This window comes from Bos grunniens, chromosome X (assembly GCF_055505025.1).
Source record: "Bos grunniens cultivar Pamir isolate PY7600 chromosome X, Bosgru_T2T1.0, whole genome shotgun sequence".
In the NCBI taxonomy this organism is placed as follows: Eukaryota; Metazoa; Chordata; class Mammalia; order Artiodactyla; family Bovidae; genus Bos; species Bos grunniens.
Window position 1 is genome coordinate 58,779,377 of NC_141194.1, and position 21,065 is coordinate 58,800,441.

The 21,065-nt window shown below is 41.1% G+C and overlaps 1 pseudogene across 1 annotated transcript; it reads left to right on the forward strand.

Annotated features, from left to right (window-relative positions):
• Positions 1–7,053: 7,053 nt before the first annotated feature.
• LOC147340541 (Krueppel-like factor 4 pseudogene) lies at positions 7,054–8,478 on the forward strand (annotated as a pseudogene). Its single transcript, XR_015158679.1, has one exon. The product of XR_015158679.1 is annotated as a Krueppel-like factor 4 pseudogene (transcript).
• The last annotated feature ends 12,587 nt before the right edge of the window (positions 8,479–21,065 follow it).

Sequence of the window (21,065 nt, forward strand, 5' to 3'; positions counted from 1 at the left end):
ATCTCAGTAGATTCAGAAAATCCTATGACAAAATTTAGCACCCATTTATAATCAAAACTCTTCAAAAATGGGCATAGAAGGAACCTGCCTCAACACAGTAAAGGCATATATATTAAGACCACAGCAAATATTATTCTCAATGGTGAAAAATTGAAAGCATTTGCCCTAAGATTAGGAACAAGACAAGTGTGTCCACTCTCACCACTATTATTCAACATAGCTTTGGAAGTCCTAGCTATGGCAATCAAAGAAGAAAAAGAAATAAAGGAATGTAGATTGGAAAAGAAGATGTAAAACTCTCACTGTTTGCAGATGACGTGATACTATACATAGAAAATGCTAAAGATAGTATCAGAAAATTACTAGAGTTAATCAGTGAATTTAGCAAAGTCAAAGAATACAAAATTAATACACATACATCATTTTCACTCCTATTTAGTAACAATGAAAAATCAGAAAGAGAAATTAAACAATGAATCCCATTCACTATTGCAACAAAGAGAATAATCTAAGAAAAACCTAACTAAGGAGACAAAAGAACTATATACAGAAAATTATAAGACACTGATGAAAGAAATCAAAGACAACATAAACAGATGGAGAGGTATTCCATGTTCCTGGGTTGGGATAATCAATACCATGAAAACAACTATACAACCAAATGCAGTCCACAGATTCAATGAGATCTCTATCAAATTACCAATGGCATTTTTCACAGAATTAGAACCAAAAATTTCACAATTCATATGGAAACAAAAATGACCCTGAATAGCTAACTCAGTCTTAAGAAAGAAAAATGGAGCTGGAGATATCATCCTTCTTGACTTAAGACTATACTACAAAGATATACTCATCAAGACAGTATAGTACTGGCACAAAACAGAAATATAGAACTTGGAACAAGATAGCTAAGAGATAAACCCATGCACCTATGGGTACCTTATTTTTGACAAAAGAGTCAAGACCCATCAATGGGCCAAAGACAGCATCTTCAAAAAGTGGTGTTGGGAAAACTGGACAACTACATGTAAAAAGAATGAAATTAGAACACTTTCTAACACCATTCACAAAGATAAATTCAAAATGGATTAAAGACCTAAATGTAAGACCAGAAACTATAAAACTCTTAGAGGAAAATATAGGCAGAATATTTAATGACATAAATCAAAGCAAGATGCTCTATGACCCACCAGAGTAATGGAAATTAAAAAAAAAAAAATAAACAAGTGGGACCTAATTAACTTAAAAGCTTTTGCACAGCAAAAGAAACTATAAACAAGGTAAAAAGGCAACACCCTTAATGGGATAAATTAATAGCAAATGAAACAGCTGACAAAGGATTAACTTCCAAAATATGCAAGCAACTCATAGAAGTCAATACCTGAAAAGCAAACAACCCAGTCAAAAACTGGGAAGAAGACTTAGACATTTCTCCAAAGAAGACATACAAATGGCTAACAATCAGATGGAAAAATACTCAACATTGCTCATTATTAGAGAAATGCAAATCAAAACTACAATGAGATATCACCTCACACGAGTAGAATCAGTTCAGTTTAGCAGCTCAGTAATGTCTGACTCTGTGATCCCATGGACTGTAGCATGCCAGGCTTCCCTATCCATCACCAACCCCTGCAGCTTGATCAAACACATGTCCATCAAATCAGTGATGCCATGCAACCAACTGATCCTCTGTCGTCCCCTTCTGTTCCTGTCTTCAATTTTTCCCAGCATCAGGGCTTTTCCAATGAGTCAGTTATCTGCATCAGGTGGTCAAAGTATTGGAGCTTCCCCTTCAGCATCAGTCCTTCCAATTATTCAGGACTGATTTCCTTTAGAATTGATTGGTTTGATCTCCTTGCAGTCCAAGGGACTCTCAGCAGTCTTCAATACCACAGTTCAAAAGCATCAATTCTTCAGTGCTTGCCTTTCTTTATGGAACAACTCTCACATCCATACATGACTACTGGAAAAAGCATAGCTTTGACTAGATGGAACTTTGTTGGCAAAGTAATGTCTCTGCATTTTAATACGCTGTCTAGGTTAGTCATAGCTTTTCTTCCAAGGAGCTAGCATCTTTTAATTTCATGACTGCAGTCACCATCTGTAGTGATTTTGGAACCCCCAAAATAAAGTCTATCATGGTTTCCCTTGTTTTCCCATCTATTTACCATGAAGTGATGGGACCAGATGCCATGATCTTAGATTTTTGAATGTTTAGTTTTCAGCCAGGTTTTTCACTCTCCTCTTTCACTTTCATCAAGAGCCTCTTTAGTTGCTCTTCACTTTCTGCCATAAGGGTGGTACCATCTGCATATCTGAGGTTATTGATATTTCTCCTGGCAATCTTGATTCCAGCTCATGCTTCATCCAGTCCAGCATTTCGCATGATGTACTCTGCATATAGGTTAAATAAGCAGGGTGAAAATATACAGCCCTGACATACTCCTTTCCCGATTTGGAACCAGTCTGTTGTTCCATGTCTGGTTCTAACTGTTGCTTCTTGACCTGTATACAGATTTCTCAGGAAGTAGGTAAGGTGGTCTGATATTTCCATGTCTTCAAGAATTTTTCACAGTTTGTTGTGATCCACACAGTCAAAGGCTTTGGCTTAGTCAATAAAGCAGAAGTAAATGTTTTCTTGAACTCTCTTGCTTTTTCAATGATCCAGTGGATGTCGGAAATTTGATTTCTGGTTTCTCTGCCTTTTCTAACTCCAGCTTAAACATCTGGAATTTCACGGTTTACATACTATTGAAGCCTGGCTTAGAGAATTTTGAGCATTACTTTGCTAGTGTATGAGATGAGTGCAATTGTGCAGTAGTTTTAACATTCTTTGGCACTGCCTTTATTTGGGATTGGAATGAAAACCGACCTTTTCCAGTCCTGTGGCCACTGCTGAGTTTTCCAAATTTGCTGGCATATTGAGTGCAGCACTTTCACAGCATCATCTTCCAGGATTTGAAATAGCTCAACTGGAATTCCATCACCTCCACTAGCTTTGTTTGTAGTGATGCTTCCTAAGGCCCACTTGACTTCAAATTCCAGGATGTTTGGATCCTGGTGAGTGATCACACCATAGTGGTTATCTGGGTCATGGAGATATTTTCTGTATAGTTCTTCTGTGTATTCTTGCCACTGCTTCTTAATATCTTCTGCTTCTGTTAGGTCCATACCATTTCTATCCTTTATTGTGTCCATTTGTGCATGAAATGTTCCCTTGGTCTCTTATATCTAGTCAGAATGGCCATCATCAAAAAGTCTACAAACAGTAAATGCTGGAAAGGGTGTGGAGAAAATGGAACACTCTTGCACTGTTGATGGGAATGTAAATTGATACAATCACTATGGAAGACAGTATGAAGATTCCTTAAAAAACCAGGAATAAAATCACCATATGATTCAGCTATCCCACTACCAGGCATATACTCTGAGGAAACCAAAAACGAAAAGGACACCAGTAGTCCAATAGTCATTGCTGCACTATTTACAATAGCTAGAACATGGAAGCAACCTAGATATTCATTGACAGATGAATGGATAAAGAAGCTGTGGCACATATATATAAGGAATATTGCTCAGCCACAAAAAGGAATGCATTTGAGTCAATTCTAATGAGGTGGATTGGAGAAGGCAATGGCACCCCACTCCAGTACTTTTGCCTGGAGAGTCCCATGGACAGAGGAGCCTGGTGGGCTGAAGTCCATGGGGTCGCTAAGAGTCAGACATGACTGAGTGACTTCACTTTCACTTTTCACTTTCATGCATTGGAGAAGGAAATGGCAACCCACTCCAGTGTTCTTGCCTGGAGAATCCCAGGGACAGGGGAGCCTGGTGGGCTGCCGTGTATGGGGTCGCAGAGTCGGACACGACTGAAGCGACTTAGCAGCAGCAGTAGAAATGAGGTGGATGAACCTAGAGCCTTTTATACAGAGTGAAAAGTTGAAAGTGAAAGTCGCTCAGCATATCCTATTCTTTGCGACCCGTGGACTAGGCTGCCAGTCTCCTCTGTCCATGAAATTTTCCAGGCCAGAAAACTGGAGTGGGTAGCTGTTTCCTTCTCCAGGGGATCTTCCTAACCCAGGGATCAAACCCAGGTCTCCTGCATTGTGGCCAGATTCTTTATCAGCTGAGCCATCAGGAAAGCCCATACAGAGTGAAGTAAGTCAGAAAGAGAAAGATAAATATCATATTCTAACGCATATATGTGGAATCTAGAAAGATGGTACTGATGAATTTATTTGTAGGGCAGCAACAGAGAAACAGACATAGAGAACAGATTTATGGACACAGCAGGGGGAGGAGGAAGGAGAGGGTGAGATGGATGAAGAGAGCAACTTGGAAATGTACATTACCATATGTAAAGGAGATATCCAATGGGAATTTGCTCTATGACTCAGGGAACTCAAACGGGGCACTGTAACAACATAGAGGGGTGGGATGAGGAGGGAGATGGAAGTGAGTTTCAAGAGGGAGGAGACATATGTATACCTATGGTTGACTCATGCTGATTTTTGGTATTAACAACAAAATTCTGTAAAGCAATTATTCTTCAATTAAAAAATAAATATATTAAAAAAAACCAGAAAAGCAGCATTGCACATTAGCAGACAGGCTGCACAAAGCCATACCAAATCAACAGACATCCCAAAACTTAATACTGGATATGGCTCTGCCATTCAGAGAGATGAGATCCAGCTCCATCCACAGGCAAAATCTCTCAACCAGGAAACCTTCACAAGGCACTGTTACAACTCCACACACCAGAGGCAGACTCCACAATTAAGAACTACAACCTTCCAGTCTGCAGAAAGGGGACCCCAAGCAAAGTAAACTAAACAAAATGAAGACAGAAAATTATGCAGCAGGTGAAGGAACAAGGTATAAACCTACCAGACCAAGCACGTGAGGAGGAAATAGGGAATCTGTATGAAAGAGAATTCCAAATAATCATAGTAAAGATGATCCAAAACCCTCAAAACAAAATGGAGCCATGGATAAATAGACTGAACACATGGATCAAGAAAATGGAAGAAATGTTTAAAAACGACATAGAATAATTAAAGAATAAACGGTCAACCATGAACAATGCCATATTGAGATTAAAAATATACTAGAGGGAACCAACAGTGGAGTAACTGAAGAAGAATGGGTAAGTGAGCTGGAAGATTGAATGGTGGAAATAACTGAAGCAGAGAAGAATAAAGAAAAAAGAATGAAAAGAAATGAGGACAGATTCATCAGAGACCTCTAGGACAAGTTTAAGAGCCCCAACATTTGAATCATAGGTATCTCAGAAGAGACAAAAAAGGACATGAAAAAATATTTGAGGAGATTATAGTCAAAAATTCCCTAAAATGGGAAAAGAAATAGCCACCCAAGTGCAGGAAGCCCAGAGAGTTCCATACAGGGCAAAATCAAGGAGAAATATGCCAAAACACTTATTAATCAAAGTAACAAAGTTCAACACGAAGAACAAATATTAAAAGCAGCAAGGGAAAAGCAAAAATAACATACAAGGGGATCGCCGTAAGGCTAACAGATGACCTTTCAACAGAAACCCTTCAGGAGAGAAGAAAATGGCAGGACATACTTAAGGTGATGAGAGGGAAAAACCTACATTCAAGATTACTCTATCCAGCAAGGATCTTATTCAGATATGAAGGAGACATAAAAGCTTTAGAGACAAGCAAAGCAGCACTACCGAACCAGCTCCTCACCAAATGCTAAAGGAACTTCTCTAGACAGAAAACACATAAAAGACTGACCAAAAAATCCCCAAAACAAAAATTAAATGGTAACAGGATCATGTGAAATGCCAAGCTGGATGAATCACAAGCAGAAATCAAGGTTGCCAGAGAAATATCAATAACCTCAGATATACAGATGACACCACCATTATGGCATAAAATGCAGAGGAATTAAAAAGCATCTTGATGAAAGTGAGAGAGGAGCATGAAAAAGCTAGCTTAAAACTCAACATTCAAAAAAGGAAGATCATGGCATCTGGTCCCATCACTTCATGGGAAATAGATGGAGAAACAATGGAAATAGTGACAGGCTATTTTCTTGGGTTACAAAATCCAAAATCAGAGTAGAAATAAATGAATAAGAAGTGAAGGAGACTATAGAAAAAATCAATAAAACTAAAAGCTGGTTCATTGAGAATATGAACAAAACTGACAAACCATAAGTCAGACTTATCAAGAAAAAGAGCGAGAAGACTCAGTAAAATTAGAAATGGAAAAGAAGTTACAACAGACAACACAAAAATACAAAGCATAATAAGAGAGCAACTATATGGCAATAAAATGAATAACGTGGAAGAATGGACAAATTCTTAGACAAGTATAACCTTTCAAAACTGAACCAGGAAGAAAAAGAAAATATGACCAGACCAATTACAAACATGGAAATCAAAACTGTAATAAAAAATTTTCCAACGACATCAAAAAAAGCCTGGTAGTTCCCTGAGAGAGGCACAGCAGCTGTAAGTGTGCAGATCGCAGATGCTGTGGCCCCTGGAGGCAGGAGCCGCCAAGTGCCCCTCCCTGCCCCTCAATCACCGCCCCCCCAACCCCACCCAGCCACCTGCCATCGGCCAGCACCCATGGTTGCAGGTGCCTGGTGCAGCCGCCCATACCCCACGCCCCACACCACCACCCCGTCCATGGATCCATGATGCCATGGCCAGTCTCACCTGGCATCACAGCCTGCCCATCACAGCCCCAGTGCCCATGGTGATGGCCGAGATGATGGCAAAAGTGGCGGGGGATACCGCTGAGTTGAAGACGGCACAGCTTGCCCACCAGACCTACTCACTTGCCTTGCTGCTTGTCTATGGTTACGAGTTTACAACTTTTCTAAGAACTTTTGTACACAAAGGAACTTTTTAAAAGGCTTTTATATTTAACCCAAGGAAGAAGGATCTTGGGCAATTGGGGGTTTTTGGTTTTGGCTTCATTTCTGTCTTCTTTTCCTCTTTGTTGACTTTGGGGTTCAGGTACCCCCAACTGCTTCAGACTTCCAAGGGCTTTTGGGACCCCCACATTAATGAGGCAGACACTTGATGAGTCTGACACGGCTGTCAGTGACACGCTGCTCCTATCCTTCTCCACATTCAAGTCCAGCCCAGCAGGAAGGGCGAAGACACTGCGTCTAGCAGGTGCCCCAAATAGCCACTGACAACAGGAGCTCTCCTATGTGAATTGACTTCCCCTGGTGCTTCCTGGCCTCCCCTACTACCTGGCGGCAGTGACTGTGGCCACCGGTCTGGAGAGTGGCAGAATCACTGGGGCTTGTGGCAGCAGCAATGTGGCTCTCCTACCTTGGAGGGAGATGGAGGAGTTTGGTGATTTCCAGGACCTAGACTTTATCCTCTCCAACTCGTTGTCCCATCAGGAGTCAGTGGCCATCATGGTTTCCTCATCAGCATTATCCTTGTCCTCCCCAATGAGTAGCAGTTCTGACAGTGTTCCCTCCACCTGAAGCTTCAGCTATCAAATCAGGACAGATACGGCACCAGGCAGCTCCAGTGGCAGCCTCCTCTATGGTGCTAAGTGTGCACCCCCTCCAACACTCCCTTCAACCTGGCAAACATCAGCAACATGAGCCTCTCTGGCAGCGAGCTCCCACAGCCCAAATTGAACCCAGTGTACCTTCTGCCACAGCAGCTGTAGTCACCAGGTTGGCAGGTTGATGGGCACGTTTGTGTTGAAGGCATCACTAAGTGTTCCTGGCAGTGAGTAGGGCAGCCCGTCAGTCATCAGTGTTAGCAAAAGCAGTTCGGATGGTAGCCACCTGGTGGTGGTGGCGGTGCCCTATGGCAGTGGGCCACTGTGTATGTGCCCTAAGGTCAAGCAGGAGACTATCTCCTCCTGCTTGGACCCCCTCTCAGCAATGGCCACCAATCATATGTGCATGACTTTCCCCTGGGGTGGCAGCTCCCCAGCAGGACTACCCTGACCCTGGGTGCCCAGGAGCTGCTGAGCAGCAGAGACTGTCATCCTGTCCTATGGCTCCTTTCCCCATCCCCGCAGGCTTCCATCCCCACCCCAGGCCCAACCTCCCTTCCTTTCTGCCTGACAAGATGCAGTCACAAGTCCCACTGCTCCATTACCAAGAACTCATACCACCCAGTTCCTGCATGCTGGAAGAGTCCAAGCCAAAGAAGGGGAGAAGGTTGTGGCCCCAGAAAACTATGGCCACTCACACTTGTGATTACAGAGGCTACAGCAAAACCTACATGAAGAGTTTTCATCTCAAGGCATACCTCCACACCCACACAGGTGAGGTACCTTACCACTGTAACTTGGATGGCTGTGGGTGGAAGTTTGCTCACTCAGATGAACTGACCAGGCACTACTGCAAACACACCTGGCATGACCCCTTCCAGTGCCAGAATGGGACGGGGCATTCTCAAGGTCAGACTACCTCACTTTACACATGAAGAGGTGCTTTCATTTATTTATTTTTTAATTTAAATTATTTTAATTGGAGGCTAATTACTTTACAATACTGTATTGGATCTGCCACACACAACATGAATCTGCCATGGGCGTATACGTGTTCCTCATCCTGAACACCCCTTCCACATCCCTCCGTGTACCATCCCTCCAGGTCATCCCAGCGCACCAGCCCCAAGCATCCTGTATCGAACCTGGACTGGCGATTCATTTATTATATGATATTATACATGTTTCAGTGAAATTCCCACAAATCGTCCCACCCTCTCCCTCTCCCACAGAGTCCAAAAGACTGTTCTATACATCTGTGTCTCTTTTGCTGTCTCGCATACAGGGTTATCATTACCATCTTTCTAAATTCCATATATATGTGTTAGTATATTGTATTGGTATTTTTCTTTCTGGCTTACTTCACTCTGTATAATAGGCTCCAGTTTCATCCACCTCATTAGAACTGATTCAAATGTATTTTTTTAATGGCTGAGTAATACTCCATTGTGTATATGTACCACAGCTTTCTTATCCATTCGTCTGCTGATAGACATCTAGGTTGCTTTCATGTCCTGGCTATTATAAACAGTGCTGCGATGAACATTGGGGTACACGTGTCTCTTTCATTTCTGGTTTCCATGGTGTGTATGCCCAGCAGTGGAATTGCTGGGTCATAAGGAAGTTCTATTTCCAGTTTTTTAAGGAATCTCCACACGGTTCTCCATAGTGGTTATACTAGTTTGCATTCCCACCAACAGTGTAAGAGGGTTCCCTTTTCTCCACACCCTCTCCAGCACTTATTGCTTGTAGACTTTTGGATAGCAGCCATTCTGACTGATGTTAAGATGGTACATCATTGTGGTTTTGATTTTCATTTCTCTAAGAATGAGTGATGTTAGCCATCACTCATGTGTTTGTTAGCCATCTGTATGTCTTCTTTGGAGAAATGTCTGTTTAGTTCTTGGGCACATTTTTTTGATTGGGTCATTTATTTTTCTGGAATTGAGCTATAGGAGTTGCTTGTATATTTTTGAGATTAGTTGTTTGTCAGTTGCTTCATTTGCTATTATTTTCTTCCATTCTGAAGGCTGTCTTTTCATCTTGCTTATAGTTTCCTTCGTTGTGCAGAAGCTTTTAATTCTAATTAGGTCCTATTTGTTTATTTTTGCTTTTATTTCCAATACTCTGGGAGGTGTGTCATAGAGGATCCTGCTGTGATGTATGTTGGAGAGTGTTTTGCCTATGTTCTCCTCTAGGAGTTTTATAGTTTCTGGTCTTACGTTTAGATCTTTAATCCCTTTTGAGTTTATTTTTGTGTATGGTGTTAGAGAGTGTTCTAGTTTCATTCTTTTACAAGTGGTTGACCAGTTTTCCCAGCACCACTTGTTAGATTGTCTTTTCTCCATTGTATATTCTTGTCTCCTTTGTCAAAGATAAGGTGTCCACAGGGGCATGGATTTATCTCTGGGCTTTCTATTTTGTTCCATTGATCTATATTTCTGTCTTTGTGCCAGTACCATACTGTCTTGAAGACTGTGGCTTTGTAGTAGAGCCTGAAGTCAGGTAGGTTGACTCCTCCATTTCCATTCTTCTTTCTCAAGATTGCTTTGGCTATTCAAGGTTTTTTGTATTTTCATACAAATTGTGAAATTATTGTTCTAGCTATGTGAAAAATATCATTGGTAGCTTGATAGGGATTACATTGAATCTATAGATTGCTTTGGGTAGTATACTCATTTTCACTATATTGATTCTTCCGATCCATGAACATGGTATATTATTCCATCTATTAGTGTCCTCTTTGATTTCTTTCACCAGTGTTTTAGAGTTTTCTATATATAGGTCTTTAGTTTCTTTAGCTAGATATATTCCTAAGTATTTTATTCTGTTCGTTGCAATGGTGAATGGAATTGTTTCCTTAATTTCTCTTTCTATTTTTTCATTATTAGTGTATAGGAATGCAAGGGATTTCTTTGTGTTGATTTTATATCCTGCAACCTTACTACATTCATTGATTAGCACTAGTAATTTTCTGGTGGAGTCTTTAGGGTTTTCTATGTAGAGGATCATGTCATCTGAAAACACTAAGAATTTTACTTCTTTTCCAATTTGGATTCCTTTTATTCCTTTTTCTACTCTGATTGCTTTGGCAAACTTCCAAAACTATGTTGAATAGTAGTGGTGAGAGTGGGCACCTTTGTCTTGTTCCTGACTTTAGGGGAAATGCTTTGAATTTTTCACCATTGAGAATAATGTTTGCTGTGGGTTTGTCATATATAGATTTTATTATGTTGAGGTATGTTCCTTCTATTTCTGTTTTCTGGAGAGTTTTTTCATAAATGGATGTTGAATTTTGTCAATGGCTTTCTCTGCATCTATTGAGATAATCATATGGCTTTTATTTTTCAATTTGTTAATGTGGTGTATTACATTGATTGATTTGCGGATATTGACGAACCCTTGCATTCCTGGGATAAAGCACACTTGGTCATGGTGCATTATCTTTTTAATGTGTTGTTAGAGTCTGATTGCTAGAATTTTGTTAAGGATTTTTGCATCTATATTCATAAGTGATATTGCCCTGTAGTTTTATTTTTTTGTGGCAACTTTGTCAGGTTTTGGTCTTAGGGTGATGGTGGCCTCATTGAATGAGGTTGAAAGTTTACCTTCCTCTGCAATTTTCTGGAAGAGTTTGAGTAGGATAGGTGTTAGCTCTTGTCTAAATTTTTGGTAGAATTCAGCTGTGAAGCTGTCTGGACCTGTGCTTTGTTTGCTGGAAGATTTCTGATTACAGTTTCAATTTCTGTGCTTGTGATGGGTCTGTTAAGATTTTCTATTTTTTCCTGGTTCAATTTTGGAAAGTTGTACTTTTCTACGAATTGGTCCATTTCTTCCATGTTGTTCATTTCATTGGCATATAATTGCTGATAGTAGTCTCTTTGTATATACAAAGGATATATACAAAAGACAGTGATCCTTTGTATTTTTGTTTTGTCAGTTGTGATCTCTCCATTTTCATTTCTAATTTTATTGATTTGATTTTTCTCCCTTTGTTTCTTGATGAGTCTGGATAATCGTTTGTCAATTTTATTTATCCTCTCAAAGAACCAGCTCTTGGCTTTGTTGATTTTTGCTATGGTCTCTTTTGTTTCTTTTGCATTTATTTCTTCCCTAATTTTTAAGATTTTTTTCCTTCTACTAACCCTGGGGTTCTTCATTTCTTCCTTTTCTAGTTGCTTTAGGTGTAGCGTTAGGTTATTTCTTTGACTTGTTTGTTTCTTGAGGTGTGCCTGTATTGCTATGAACTTTACCCTTAGCACTGCTTTTACAGTATCCCACAGGTTTTGGGTTGTTGTGTTTTCATTTTCATTCATTTCTATGCATATTTTGATTTATTTTTTGATTTCTTCTTTGATTTATTGGTTATTCAACAGTGTGTTTTTCAGGCTCCATATGTTGCAATTTTTAATAGTTTTTCTCCTGTAATTGAGATCTAATCTTACTGCATTGTGGTCAGAAAACATGCTTGGAATGATTTCAATTTTTTTGAATTTACCAAGGCTAGATATATGGCCCAGGATGTGATCTATCCTGGAGAAGGTTCCATGTATGCTTGAGAAAAAGGTGAAATTTATTGTTTTGGGGTGAAATGTCCAATAGATATCATTTACGTCTAACTGGTCTATTGTATCATTTAAAGTTTGTGTTTCCATATTAATTTTCTGTTTAGTTGATCTATCCACAGGTGTGAGTGGGATATTACAGTCTCCCACTATTATTGTGTTATTGTTAATTTCCCCTTTCATACCTGTTAGCATTTGTCTCACACATTGTGGTGCTCCTATGCTGGGTGCATATATATTTATAATTGTTTTATCTTCTTCTTGGATTGATCCTTTAATCATTATGTAGTGTCCTTCTTTGTCTCTTTTCACAGCCTTTGTTTTAAAGTCTATTTTATCTGACATGAGTATTGCTACTCCTGCTTTCTTTTGGTCTTTATTTGCATGGAATATCTTTTTCCAGCCCTTCACTTTCAGTCTGTGTGTGTCCCCTGTTTTGAGGTGGGTCTCTTGTAGACAACATATATAGGTGCATTGTTTTTGTATCCATTCAGTCAGTCTTTGTCTTTTGGTTGGGGCATTCAACCCATTTACATTTAAGGTTATTATTGATAAGTATGATCCCGTTGCCATTTACTTTATTGTTTTGGGTTCGAGTTTATACACCCTTTCTGTGTTTCCTGTCTAGAGAAGATCCTTTAGCATTTGTTGTAGAGCTGGTTTGGTGGTGCTGAATTCTCTCAGCTGTTGCTTGTCTGTAAAGCTTTTGATTTCTCCTTCATATTTGAATGAAATCCTTGCTGGGTACAGTAATCTGGGCTGTAGGTTATTTTCTTTCATCACTTTAAGTATGTTCTGCCATTCCATCCTGGCCTGAAGAGTTTCTATTGAAAGATCAGCTGTTATCCTCATGGGAATCCCCTTGTGTGTTATTTGTTGTTTTTGTCTTGCTGCTTTTAATATCTGTTCTTTGTGTTTGATCTTTGTTAATTTAATTAATATGTGTCTTGAGGTGTTTTACCTTGAGTTTATCCTGTTTGGAACTCTCTGGGTTTCTTGGACTTGGGTGATTATTTCCTTCCCCATTTTAGGGAAGTTTTCAACTATTATCTCCTCAAGTATTTTCTCATGGTCTTTCTTTTTGTCTTCCTCTTCTGGGACTCCTATGATTCGAATGTTGGGGTGTTTAACATTGTCCTCGAGGTCTCTGATATTGTCCTCATTTCTTTTAATTCGTTTTTCTTTTTCCTCTCTGATTCATTTATTTATACCATTTTATCTTCTATTTCATTAATACTATTTTCTGCATCAGTTATTTTACTATTTGTTGCCTTCAGGTTGTTTTTGATCTCATTTATTGCATTATTCATTATATATTGACTCTTTTTTATTTCTTCTGTGTCTTTGCTAAACCTTTCTTGTATCTTCTCAATCCTTGTCTCAGGGCTATTTATCTGTGATTCCATTTTGATTTGAATGTTTTGGATCATTTTCACTATCATTATTCGGAATTCTTTATCAGGTAGATTCCCTATCTCTTCCTCTTTTGTTTGGTTTGGTGGGCATTTATCCTGTTCCTTTACCTGATGGGTATTCCTCTGTCTCTTAATCTTGTTTATATTGCTGTGCTTGTGGTGGCCTTTCTGTATTCTGGCAGTTTGTGGACTTATCTTTATTGTGGAGTTTCCTCGCTGTGGGTGGGGTTGTACCAGTGGCTTGTCAAGGTTTCCTGGTTAGGGAAGCTTGTGTCCTTGTTGTGGTGGGTGGAGCTGGATTTATTCTCTCTGGAGTGCAATGAACTGTCCAGTAATGTGTTATGAGATGTCAGTGGGTTTGGAGTAACTTTGGGCAGCCTGTATTTTGAAGTTCAGGGCTGTGTTCCTGTGTTGCTGGAGAATTTGCATGGTATGTCTTGCTCTGGAACTTGTTGGCCTTTGGGTGGTGCTTGGTTTCAGTGTAAGTATGGAGGCGTTTGATGAGCTCCTGTTGATGAACGTTCCCTGGAGTCAGGAGTTCTCTGGTGTTCTCAGGATTTGGACTTAAGCCTCCTGCTTCTGGTTTTCAGTCTTATTTTTACAGTAGTTTCAAGACTTCTCCATCTAAACAGCACCATTGATAAAACATCTAGGTTAAAGATGAAAAGTTTCTCCACAGTAAGGGACACTCAGTGAGGTTCACAGAGTTAAATGGAGAAGAGAAGAGGGAGGAGGGAGTTAGAGGTGACCCAAATGACATGAGGTGGAATCAAAAGAGGAGAGAGCAAGCTATCCAGTAATCACTTCCTTATGTGTGCCCCACAGTCTGGACCGCTCAGAGATGTTCATGGAGTTACACAAAGAAGAGAAGAGGGAGGAAGGAGACAGATGTGGCCAGGAGTAAAAAGGGGGGAATCAAAAGAAGAGAGACAAATACAGCCAGTAATCAGTTCCCTAAATGTTCTCCACCTTCTGGAACACACAAAGAGATTTACAGAGTTGAGTAGAGAAAAGTGGGGCAGGGAGGAGATAGTGGCGACCTGGTGGAGAAAAAGGAGAGTCCAAAGGGGGAGAGAGCAGTCAAGCCAGTAATCTTGCTCCCAAGTAAAAATGGGTACTGAAGATTGGGTTCTTAAAGGTACAAAACTGATAACAAATACCAAAAATCAAAGATTAAAAATCTAGAGTAGAGGTTGGATTTTCAAAAATACCATATTAAAGAAAAGAAAAAAAAGAAAAAAAAAAAAAACAAAGTCACAAAAATTATAAAATGTAACACGTGTACACCCGTGGTGGTTGCATGGTGATGTATGGGAAAACCAATACAATATTGTAAAGTAAAAATAATAATAATAATAATAAAGAGAAAAAGTGTGTGTGTGTGTATATATATATATATATATATATGAAGTTTGCTTTAAAAATTAGGGTCTTTTTTTTTTGCAAAGTAATTGTATGTTATAAAAATGAAAATTAAAGGAGTAATAGAGGACTTAAAAATTTTAAAAAAATTACAAAAAAGAACGATAGTAAAAATAGTAAAAATATATGTAGGACTTTCTCTGGTATTGTTGTGGGCAGTGTGGGGTCAGTTTATTTTTGGATAGTTCCTTGGTCCGGCTTATATTCCTAAAGATCTATAGGCCCCTTCCTATGTAGTCGGTACTAACTACAGGGTTTTAATCTATTGCACCTGTCACTTCCAAGGCTTTTCTGTTTGCTGGTCTCTTCAGTGTCTGATTTCTGCCCTGACACAAGGGGGTGGTGGTGGACAAGTTTTTAGGCTCACTTGTTCAGTCGCAGTGTGGGGAGGGAGGGACGCTGCAAACAAGTAACACTGACGTGTGCTCGCAGTGTCTCAGCCACACTGGGCCTGCCCCTGCTCACGGCACGTGTGTCCTCCCTGCCCACACTGCTCAGGCTCTAGGTTACACCACCGGGAACTGTCTGAGGCCAGCCCTGGGCTGCATGCACCTCCCAGGTCTAAGCCGCTCAGATTCAGGCACTCGGGTAGTCCTCAGAGGGGCAGACTCGGTTGGGCCTGCGTTTTGTGCCCTTCCCAGGTCCGAGCAGCTCAGGTGATGAGGTGTTTGGCGAGTGCGGTTGCTGCGACTTATCACCTGCCTCGTCCCTGCTGTTCGGTTTTATGGCTGTACAACTGACGCATCTTCTCAGACGGATGTTGACCATCCAAAACCTCAAGAAGTCTTAGTTGGCAAAGAAGCCTGGTTGAAGTTTGGTAGATAATGTCTCTCTGGGGCCGCGATTGCCCCCTTCCGGCTCTGGCTGCCTGCAACTGGAGGGGCATGGTCTGCAGCGGGCTAGCTCTGTTCAGTTCTTTGTTCTGTGAGCAGGCCTGGTGATGTCTTAGGTTAGGGCATTTCACGTGGTAGCTATCCCACAGTCTGGTTTTCTAGCCCAAGTTAGTTCCCGTAGATTGCCCTCAGGGCATTCAGGCCCGGTCCTTACTCTAAACATTGCAGCCCATGCCTCCCTGCCCAGCCCCAGCTTGCTAGTGGTGGGAGCAGGCATCTGCACTGCTTCTCTGCTGGGGGAGTTATCGTTGAGCACACAATCTGTGGGTTTTAATTATTATTTATTTTTCTTCCCAGTTATGTTGCCCTCTGTGGTACCAGGGCTCGCCACAGACTCGGCAGTGAGAATGTTTCCTGGTGTTTGGAAACTTCTCTTTTAAGACTCCCTTCCCAGGATGAAGCTCCATCCCTACCTCTTTCGTCTCTTTTTTTGTCTTTTATATTTTTTCCTACCTCCTTTCAAAGACACAGGGCTGCTTTTCTGGGTGCCTGATGTCCTCTGCCGGCATTCAGAAGTTGTTTTGTGGATTTTACTCAGCATTCAAATGTTCTTTTGATGAATTTGTGAGGGAGAAGGTGGTCTCCCTGTCCTATTCCTCTGCCATCTTAGGACCACCCCCCCGAAGAGGCGCTTTTAAATCCCCAAACAGTGGATGTGACCTGCACTGCCAGAAGATAATTCAGTATTTTTTAACCTTTCATATTGTCTTCCTGGTGAGGAGAGGAACCCAGCTGGAAAGCACTATAATCATGGTCAAATTCCCAACCAGTCAACTTGTGAATGGATAATCAGGAGACAGTAGGAACCCAAAAGACAAACAAACAAGCAAAAAACAAAAACAAAAACAAAAAACAGATGGGGTCTGTTGCTGGATCTTCTATCATTCCAATTCTAAATCCAAATTGAATATATATTCCTGGACTTATGAAACGCCAAAGAGGTGACTAGAAGTTGTGGATATCAGGGTATAAATTAGATCTTAGAGTTGAGGGGGAAGGAAAACCAGAATCCACTGAATTGGTTCAATGTAATATAAGAAAAAAACATCATGTTGTGTTCTCCTTGCATTCTAAAAGTCATTATTATGATCTTGATGCTAAGTCACTTCAGCCATGTCTGACTCTGGGTGACCCCATAGACGGCAGCCCACCAGGCTCCCCTGTCCCTGGAATTCTCCAGGCAAGAACACTGGAATGGGTTGCCATTTCCTTCTCCAATGCATGAAAGTGAAAAGTGAAAGTAAAATCACTCAGTCATGTATGACTCTTCGCGACCCCATGGACTGCAGCCTACCAGGCTCCTCTGCCCATGGGATTTTCCAGGCAAGAGTATTGGAGTGGGGTGCCATTGCCTTCTCCAATTATGACCTTAGAAGAGGACAAAATTCAAGTACAGAAAATGTTTTTAATAGCCTAAACGATGGTGCTTGGTAAGTCTTGGTTCTAAACGTACCAAGTGAAGCCAGAGTTCATAAACTGCTACATACTTTGTCAAGGAAAATATACTTTTGCCTTCTGAGCTACATTTGTGGCCTAAGTCAGAGAAATACACTTGGTTTACTTTGAATCTTTTTATACAGACAGTCTGTTATGCATTGTGGTTTCATATGTGCAATAATACGTACAATGGTTTATTCCCAAGTATACCTTAAGCACAACAAATGTTTTAATATAATTCCCTGCCAAAATAAATATGTAATATAAATTTAAGCAACTTTCCATTTTGTATATTTGTAAACTGTAAATAAAAAAATTAACATTTTGTAGAATTCATATTTTGCATATTCAAGATGAGAATTAAGTTTAGGTGAGAAATAGATTTAAGGGCCTAGATCTGATAGAGTGCCTGATGAACTATGGAATGAGGTTCGTGACATTGTACAGGAGACAGGGATCAAGACCATCCCCATGGAAAAGAAATGCAAAAAAGCAAAATGGCTGTCTGGGGAGGCCTTACAAATAGCTGTGAAAAGAAGAGAAGTGAAAAGCAAAAGAGCAAAGGAAAGATACAAGCATCTGAATGCAGAGTTCCAAAGAATAGCAAGAAGAGATAAAAAAGCCTTCTTCAGCAATCAATGCAAAGAAATAGAGGAAAACAACAGAATGGGAATGACTAGAGATCTCTTCAAGAAAATTAGAGATACCAAAGGAACATTCCATGCAAAGATGGGCTCGATAAAGGACAGAAATGGTATGGACCTAAAAGAAGCAGAAGATATTAAGAAGAGGTGGCAAGAATACACAGAAGAACTGTACAAAAAAGACCTTCATGACCCAGATAATCACGATGGTGAAATCACTGACCTAAAGCCAGACATCCTGGAATGTGAAGTCAAGTGGGCCTTAGGAAGAAAGCATCACTATGAACAAAACTAGTGGAGGTGATGGAATTCCAGTTGAGCTATTTCAAATCCTGGAAGATGATGCTGTGAAAGTGCTGCACTCAATATGCCAGCAAATTTGGAAAACTCAGCAGTGGCTACAGGACTGGAAAAGGTCAGTTTTCATTCCAATCCCAAAGAAAGGCAATGCCAAAGAATGCTCAAACTACCACACAATTGCACTCATCTTACATGCTAGTAAAGTAATGCTCAAAATTCTCCAAGCCAGTCCTCAGCAATATGTGAACCGTGAACTTCCAGATGTTCAAGCTAGTTTTAGAAAAGGCAGAGGAACCAGAGATCAAATTGCCAACATCCACTGGATCATGGAAAAAGCAAGAGAGTTCCAGAAAAACATCTATTTCTGCTTTATTGACTATGCCAAAGCCTTTGACTGTGTGGATCACAATAAACAGTGGAAAATTCTGAAAGAAATGGGAATACCAGACCATCTGATCTGCCTTTTGAGAAATCTATATGCAGGTTAGGAAGCAACAGTTAGAACTGGACATGGAACAACAGACTGGTTCCAAATTGGAAAAGGAGTACATCAAGGCTGTATATTGTCACCCTGCTTATTTAACTTATATGCAGAGTACATCATGAGAAATGCTGGGCTGGAAGAAACACAAGCTGGAATCAAGATAGCCGGGAGAAATATCAGTAACCTCAGATATGCAGATGACACCACCCTTATGGGAGAAAGTGAAGACGAACTAAAAAGCCTCTCAATGAAAGTGAAAGAAGAGAGTGAAAAAGTTGGCTTAAAGCTGAACATTCAGAAAACGAAGATCATGGCATCCGGTCCCATCACTTCATGGGAAATACATGGGGAAACAGTGGAAACAGTGTCAGACTTTATTTTTCTGGGCTCCAAAATCACTGTAGATGGTGACTGCAGCCATGAAATTAAAAGACACTTACTCCTTGGAAGGAAAATTATGACCAACCTAGATAGCATATTCAAAAGCAGAGACATTACTTTGCCAACAAAGGTTCGTCTAGTCAAGGCTATGGTTTTCCTGTAGTCATGTATGGATGTGCGATTTGGACTGTGAAGAAGGCTGAGTGCCGAAGAATTGAATCTTTGGAACTGTGGTGTTGGAGAAGACTCTTGAAAGTCCCTTGGCCTGCAAGGACATCTAACCAGTCCAATCTGAAGGAGATCAGCCCTGGTATTTCTTTGGAAGGAATGATGCTAAAGCTGAAACTCCAGTACTTTGGCCACCTCATGTGAAGATTTGACTCATTGGAAAAGTCTCTAATGCTGGGAGGAATTGGGGGCAGGAGGAGAAGGGGACGACTGAGGATGAGATGGCTGGACAGCATCACTGACTCAATGGATGTGAGTCCGAGTGAACTCCGGGAGTTGGTGATGGACAGGGAGGCCTGGCGTGCTGCGATTCATGGGGTCGCAAGGAGTCGGACACGACTGAGTGACTGAACTGAACTGAAACCTATAATATTTTATATAAAAAGAAAAAAAGCCCAGGGCCAGATGGCTTCACAGGTGCATTTTACCAAAAGTTTAGAGAAGAGCTAACACCTATCGTGCTCAAATTCTTCCATAAAATTGAAGAAGAAAGAACATTTCCAAACAAGGCCACCATCACCATAATACCAAAATCAGACAAAGATGCCACACACAAAAAAAGAAAGAGAGACAGAAAATTACAGACGGATGTTACTGATGAACATAGATGCAAAAATATTCAAATATTCTAGCAAACATAATCCAACAACACACTAAAAAGATCATACAGGCAGTGGTCCTAGGAAGGTAGAGGAATAAGATGGGGAGACTACTTTCTCCCCCACCAATTCATTGAAAGATCATTTGAGCACTGAGCAAATTCCACAAAACAACTTCTGAATGCTGGCGGAGGACACCAGGCACCCAGAAAGGGAGCCATTCTCTTTGAAAGGAGGTAGGACAAAATATAAATGATAAAAAGAGAGACAAAAGAGTTAAGGATGGAGACCCATCCCAGGGAGGGAGTCGTGAAGGAGGGGAAGTTTCCAAGCACCAGGAAACCCTCTCACCAGCAGGTCTCTGGGGAGGGAATCTCAGAGGGCAACATAACCAGGAGGAAAAATAAATAAATAGAACCCACAAATTATGTGCCTAACTGTAACTCCCATGGGAGAAGTAACCCTGACACTCACATCCACCTCAGCAAGTGGGGGCTGAACAGGGAGGTGTGGGCTGCATTGCTTAGGGTAAGAACCAGGCCGGAATGCCCTGAGGGCAATCTAAGGGAGCTAACATGAGATAGCAACCCAAACCTTGGGAAAGCCAGAGAGAGAGAGAGGTAAATAAAAAAAGAGGAAAGAGAGAAAGAGAACTTTCCCACGAAAAGCTCTAACCTAAGGCACTGCTGGCCCGCTCATAGAACAAAGGACTGAGTGAATAGCATAGGAGAGCTAGCTGGCTGCAGACCAGCCCCTCCCCCTGCCAGAGGCAGAGAGGCAGACAGGCGACAGCCAGAGCCAAAAGGTGAGGGGCAATCTCGGCCCCAGAGACGGCATCCTCCACCAAACTGGGAGCAAGCTCCCAGTTGCTAACCAGGTCTTCCTGGGATCCTGGACGTTTGAGATCCTCCGGAGGGTCACAGTCAGAAATCAGCTCCAAAGAGGAGGCACATCTGAGACAGTGCTCTCGCTGTGCACCCAGGAAACCGAGCGGCTGGGACTGGGGAGGTGATAAGATGCACAATCCGCCTGGGAGAGCTCAGTCACCAAGAACCTGGTCACCTGAGCTGCTTTCACCTGTGAAGGGCATAAAATGCAGGCCCAATCAAGTCTGTGCCTTTTTGGAGTACTGGAAAACCTGAACCTGAGCAGCTTAGACCTGGGAAGTGCATACAACCCAGGG